The following is a 6,993-nucleotide window of genomic DNA, read 5'->3' on the forward strand; positions in this document are numbered from 1 at the left end:
TACCCGATACCTTCAGGTCAAGTTCATAATATATAAAAAGCCATTAAAAAAAAAGTATGCGTCAAGTTCTATGGGTGTCGCATGGGAAGACCCAGAGCAACACCTCTGGAACGCCCCTTTCACGCAGAGAAATGCTTGAAAGGCCCCTTATTTACAAGGCCATGAAAAGCCACACAGGGTGAATTTATGGTGCCTTGTAAACATGGCAAAACCAAAGGAAATGATGGACGGAGCGTTGACAATACAAGCACTCACCCCCAGTCAACTGATCTAGGTTTAATCCATCACCGTTCTTTAGCCCACTCTGCCACCCAAGTTCAAACTGGTGATGGATTAAACCCAGATCAGTTTCCTTTGGTTTTGCTTTGGCCGCCATAAGTGTGCAGGGTATGCTCAGACGTGAGTCCCTTGCTCACTTTGCCACTGGATTCAAGCAAGCCGGGCTGAAGACGGCTGAAATGCCAGAAACCAGTACTAGGAAGCTTGATTCCAGTCCAGGGAAGGCATATCTTGGCAGTTCGGGCTGGACTGTTCTCATGAGGCACAGGGTCAGACTGATTTGCATATGGCCATGTGTGAACTGGGGTGGCAGAGTGGGCTAAAGAACGGTGATGGATTAAACCCAGATCTGTTGACTGGGGGTGAGTGTTTGATTGGTTCAGATGCTCCGTCCATCACCACCCCCTTTTTTACCGCTTTGTCCGCCATAAGTGTGGCAGGGTATGCTCAGACGTGAGTCCCTTGCTCACTTTGCCACTGGAATCAAGCAAGCCGGGCTGAAGACGGCTGCAATGCCAGAAAAGAACGGTGATGGATTAAACCCAGATCTGTTGACTGGGGGTGAGTGCTTGTATTGTCAACGCTCCGTCCATCATTTCCTTTGGTTTTGCCTTGTAAACATGGGCAGGCCGATTGCGCCTCCGGTGCGTCAGAATAAGTGACGCACCGGCGGCGCCTGGGATTATTTATAAGATTCATAGGGCTTATGGAGCTTATGAATAAGTTCCTGAGATAGGAAAGAACGAGGAGAAGTATAGACATTTCTCTTTATTACGCCCCACATGGGAATATGTACGTTTTCGGCGCATTTCCAGGTGTACCAGTAATGGTAAATCGGGGAATGCAGAAAAATCGATTATTTTTGCAGGCAACACCCACGCGCCACCTGTGAATCACTGTCCCAGGGCAGTGTAACGCAACGCAGGCATTTGCACTTCGTTGCGTTACTCTGGATTCATTAAGCCACTCTGCGCCACGCAAGGGGGCCTTGCGTGGCTTGATACAAGACGATACAACGCATCTTAGAAACCCTGAAACCCTGCGGAAATACACGGACAAAGGTCAAACAGCAGCTCTGATCTTACTCGATCTCAGTGCTGCATTTGACACTGTGGCGCATCACACACTGCTACAATGTCTGAAAAAGGGAGGAGTGGTGGATAAAGCTTGGCTGGAGTCATTTCTAACAGACCGCAGCTTCCAAGTGGCACAGGGACCCTTTCGGTCTAAAGAATTTAGCCTCAAACAGGGAGTACCTCAGGGATCCAGCCTGAGTCCCACCCTCTTTAACCTGTATGTTGCACCTGTAGCAGCTATTACGGACAGATTTGGGGTGGAAGTAGTGTCCTATGCAGATGACACGCAATTGGTTGTGACTTTGTCACAGCCACAGGAACAATGTGCCGCCAACTTTATCATGTGCATGCAGGAACTTGCCACTTGGATGGGACAATTGCCTCAAGCTGAACGGTAATAAGACGGAGGTGCTGATTGTGGGTAGGACTCCCTCAGTATGGACCTCAGCATGGTGGCGTGCTACGCTGGGTACCCTCCCCACTCCCAGCAGTTCGGTGAAGAACCTGGGGATCCGGCTGGACAATAAAATCTCGTTCGAGCACCAGACCAAACAAGTGGCAGGCACCTGTTTTGGTATGCTGAAGGTCCTCAGGAAGACATTGCACGTCCTCCCTCTGCATACCAGGCAAACCATGGTCCACGCCCTAATAACATCTAGACTGGACTATGGGAATGTCTTGTACATGGGAGTCAATGCAAGGTGCATCCAGAGGCTGCAGCGAATACAAAATGCGGCTGCTCGCCTGATTCTGATGCTGCCTAAAAGAGCCTCAGCTAAGAAGGCGCTCAGAACCTTGCACTGGCTGCCAATTAAAGAACGTGTGATTTTTAAGGCCCTGTGTGTAGGCCATCGTATCCTACAGGGGAAGGGCCCCACGTACCTACACAACCTACTTAACCGATACCACCCTACCCGACAACTACGATCAAGTGGGACCTGGCAAGTTCTCGTCCCCAAGTTCAATAGAGTGAGAATGGGAGGGCGCTCCTTTAGAGTCATGACCGCCACTCATTGGAATAAACTGCCTCAGAGGCTCAGTCTGGAGACATCAGAGGCCGTCTTTCGGAAAGAGCTGAAAACCATCCTGTTCCCCAAAGAGCAATTTAGGACCACGGGCTCCCAGAATTTACGAGCTTTAGGAATCAGTCAGGTCAGATCTATACAGCGCAGGGACACACTAGCTAGTGTAACCAGGCGCTTTACAAGCTTCATAAAATAAATTAAAGTAATTCAACTGAGGCAATTTTTGGTTCTAAATTAAAATAAAAATTTTATGAAGATGCTATTTTTAGCTTAGGGGATGTGGATAGAGCCCTGAAGTCTATAACAGAGGGGCGAGCCCCAGGGATGGACTGCATACCCGCGGATTGATTCCTAAGTGACAAGGATAGGTGGCGACTGTATATCGTCCATCTATCCAATGCTATCGCACAGGGGATGGCGGTTCCCCAGTCATGGAAGGGAGCCGAAATTGTGCCAGTTTATAAAAAAGGGGACAAATCCCTAGCAGGCAACTATAGGCCTAATAGCCTGATCGATTCTATACAAAAAATAATGAGTCACCTGGTCCTGGGAAAGATCCAGGACTGGATGGACGAGGGAGGTATTCTGAGCCCATTACAATCTGGGTTCCGACCTAGGACCAGTACAATAGATCAGGTTTTATGATTCATTATCCTGTACTAGCGAACAGTTACCCTGGACAAAGGTGTATTATACGCGGTATTTGTCGACCTAAGAGCGGCATTTGATCTTGTACCGCGAGGGAAACTTTGGCAAGTGCTGGAGGATCTAGGAATGGCCGCGGAATTGTTGACTTTGGTTGTCTGCCTACACGAGGACACTTATGCAAAAGTCAGATGGGGTAAGCCAGGTGAGGTTACGGAATCCTTCCCTGTAGAGCGGGGAGTGAGGCAGGGTTGGGTTATGGCGCCTACCCTGTTCTCACTTTTCGTGAACGGGGCGGCAGAGTACATCGCCCAGATCCCTACTGATGCCCCCGTGATGGCTGGAGAGTGCGTCCCGATCCTTATGTTTGCGGACGATACTCTGATAATGGCAAAGACACTAAGTGTTCTCCAACGGGCACTTCAGCGTTTCACCGATTTCTGCGAGCAGCGCGGGCTCGAAATAAATACCGCTAAAACAAAGTTTATGGTCCTCTCTCAACCTAAGTGTCCTAAATCCAGTAAGCGGTTTAAAGGAAATATATATATGAATAATTGTCCGCTAGAACAAGTTGACGCCTTTACTTACTTAGGGGTCAACCTGCAGAGCGATATGTGCTGGAATGGGTAGTTAGATATGACCACACTAAGGCACAAACAGCAAGCAGGCATTCTTTTAACCCCTTCGACGCTGATGACGAGCTGGGCTCGTCATGAGGTAGCCTCCTCGCACGCTGATGACGAGCCCAGCTCGTCACGTAACATGCGCTTTCGCATATCTCAGCGTGCGAGCGGAATTCCGCCCGCACGCATGCGGTTAAAGAGATTTAAATCTTCTCATACTAAGCCTATTAGACCCTTACTTGAGATCTATGGGATGAAAGTCCTAAGCTCTGTTCTCTATGGTGCTGAACTATGGGGGTTTGCTAATCTTAAGCACTTGACACTATTAGAAAACGAATTTTTGAGAAAAGTTACTTGTGCCCCCCAAAGTACCCCCTTAATTCCTCTGTATTGGGATCTTGGTAAAAGAGCAGTGCAAGATCTGGCCGTTCTGAGACCGATATTATATTGGCGCAGTTTATGGACTACCGAGGAATTGCATTATTATGTTCGGGGCCTAACGGAAATCATAGAGAAGGATCGCTTTCATAAGGATAAGGTAACAGCACGCACGCGCGCTATGCTGCTGTAATTGTAGGCTGCAGCGCTGGTCATTTTAAAAATTACCGTTTTTCTATTTTCTTTGCTTTTAATTTTCATTTAACCCTGATTTTAATTGTGCTTGTAGCGCCCACACACTTGCACGTTAATTGTGCCCCTCACCGCGTTTTGAGTGGATCTGTCATCTCTCTGCTATCGTTTTGGCGCGTGGCCGCCATCTTGGGGGTGGCTAGTGGCGAGTGTGCCACTTGTTGAGCGCTCTAGCGCTTTTTTCGACCACAGGTGTGCCCTACTTAAGGTGAGCATTCCTTCAGCTCGCCCTCGGATAAGGTAACAGCACGCACGCGCGCTATGCTGCTGTAATTGTAGGCTGCAGCGCTGGTCATTTTAAAAATTACCGTTTTTCTATTTTCTTTGCTTTTAATTTTCATTTAACCCTGATTTTAATTGTGCTTGTAGCGCCCACACACTTGCACGCTAATTGTGCCCCTCACCGCGTTTTGAGCGGATCTGTCATCTCTCTGCTATCGTTTTGGCGCGTGGCCGCCATCTTGGGGGTGGCTAGTGCGAGTGTGCCACTTGTTGAGCGCTCTAGCGCTTTTTTCGACCACAGGTGTGCCCTACTTAAGGTGAGCATTCCTTCAGCTCGCCCTCGGATAAGGTAACAGCACGCACGCGCGCTATGCTGCTGTAATTGTAGGCTGCAGCGCTGGTCATTTTAAAAATTACCGTTTTTCTATTTTCTTTGCTTTTAATTTTCATTTAACCCTGATTTTAATTGTGCTTGTAGCGCCCACACACTTGCACGCTAATTGTGCCCCTCACCGCGTTTTGAGCGGATCTGTCATCTCTCTGCTATCGTTTTGGCGCGTGGCCGCCATCTTGGGGGTGGCTAGTGGCGAGTGTACCACTTGTTGAGCGCTCTAGCGCTTTTTTCGACCACAGGTGTGCCCTACTTAATGCTCGCTCTACCCGCGCAGCGGTGACGCGCAGCGGTAGCGCCTGGTTGGCGCCTGAGTCAAGCCAGAGTCCTGCCCGTCTGCACCCGTCAGCGACCCGGAGGCGCGCGGGGCGGCGGGGCAGGCTCGGCCATTTACCATGTGCCAAACAGGACCTTTAGCGCTGCGCTACACTGCCGGGGAGCTTCGCGCTCTCCTTACTGCTTCTAGCAGCTGCTGTACTGTCTTCCCCGGGCGTCACCGTGGTAAGTCCATCTGCCCCGGTTGCGGCTGGCGTCCCTCCCGTGCTCTGCCATGGTCCCCTGGCAATAACAGCGCCAGTGTGAGATATCCCTGCATGCTACTAAATACGAGATCGGCGTGCAGACATGCACAAGACATCTTTGAGCTTCTTGACACAGTCAAGCCACTGTGTCTCTTGCTCACCGAGACATGGTGGGGAGAATTCTCGAATCCAGACGTTGCCATGGCAATTCCGCCTGATTACAATGTCTTCAGGAAGGACAGAGCGAAGGGAAGGGGCGGTGGAGTGGCACTGGTGGTGAAGAAAGACACGGTGTGTACTATCTTGCCAGTGGAGGATATTCGTGGCTCGGAGGCCCTTGCTTTCTCTATCGCTTTGGCTCCGCAATCAGTCAAGGGATTATTGGTCTAAAGACCGCCTGGCCCACCCGGAATGTTTTTTGAAGATCTTGACTCCGTCTTACTGGGACTGGCCTTGAAAGCAGAACACTGCATCGTGGCCGGGGATTTTAACTTCCGGTTAGACGATCCTTCGGATGCGGCCGCAATTAAAATCTTAGAGGCTATGGCACCGTTGGGATTGCTCCCTATCTGCATGGGCCAACGCATGACAAGGGGCACACTCTGGACCAGGTTTTCTCGACCTCCCCTCTTGAGGGGTTAGAGATTATCCCGGTACTATGGTCAGACCATTTGCTGGCTAAATTTTCGATCAAAGGCACAGCTAAAGTGGCTGTGGCCGCCCCACAGCAGTATGGTCGATCCCATAGGGCGTACCATCGAGTGACCCCTGAGATGCTGGCTCAGGCTGCTTTGGATCATCCCTGCCCTCTCTCTGGCGACCTGACGAAGGATTTGGACTCCTTGCAGGCATGGCTGTCTGATAGGCTTAACGACCTTGCCCCGGAATTAGCCCCCCGTCTTACTCCTAAACGAGTTTCCGCCCCTTGGTTTACCGCAGCACTGTCGGCCAGGCAGCAGCAGTGCAAGGTAGCTGAAAGGGCTTGGCGGGTAAAATATGATGCGGAGGCTAAGCTGACTTATAAGAGCGCGGTCAAGGAGTATCACCGGGACATCCGCTTGGGTAAGAAAGCCTACCTGGCAGGGAGGATAGAAGCTGCCTCCAACTCCTGTAAGGAGATTTTCTCTATAGTTAGGGAATTTACATCTCCACGGATTAACATCTCTGAGGAGAGGCACGCTGACTCTTGGGCCGCTGATCTTGCTGGTTTTTTCACTAGCAAGATCCAACTTATACAGGATTCTTTTCCGTCGGCTATACCCGCGGAGCGGATTGATTCTGAGGCCAATCGATCGCCCCCGGCTTCGCCAGGCCCGACGCTGGGCGCATTTCCACCTATATCTGCGCCTGCCTCTTTAGCACTGATGGGCAATTTGAAATCGGGTTTGCCCTTGGACCCATGCCCGGCTAAAATTCTGGCGAAATTGGCTGAGGTGATTAATCCATTGGCTAACCCGCTGTTGAATCTTTCGCTGAGCCAGGGAGTGGTTCCGCAGGCTTGGAAGCAGGCAATGGTCATCCCGCTGCTCAAGAAGCCTGGTCTGGATCCTAAGGCCCCTGTTAACTACCGGCCTATCTCTC

The sequence above is a fragment of the Lissotriton helveticus genome, chromosome 2_1, assembly GCF_964261635.1.
Source record: "Lissotriton helveticus chromosome 2_1, aLisHel1.1, whole genome shotgun sequence".
Classification (NCBI taxonomy): Eukaryota; Metazoa; Chordata; class Amphibia; order Caudata; family Salamandridae; genus Lissotriton; species Lissotriton helveticus.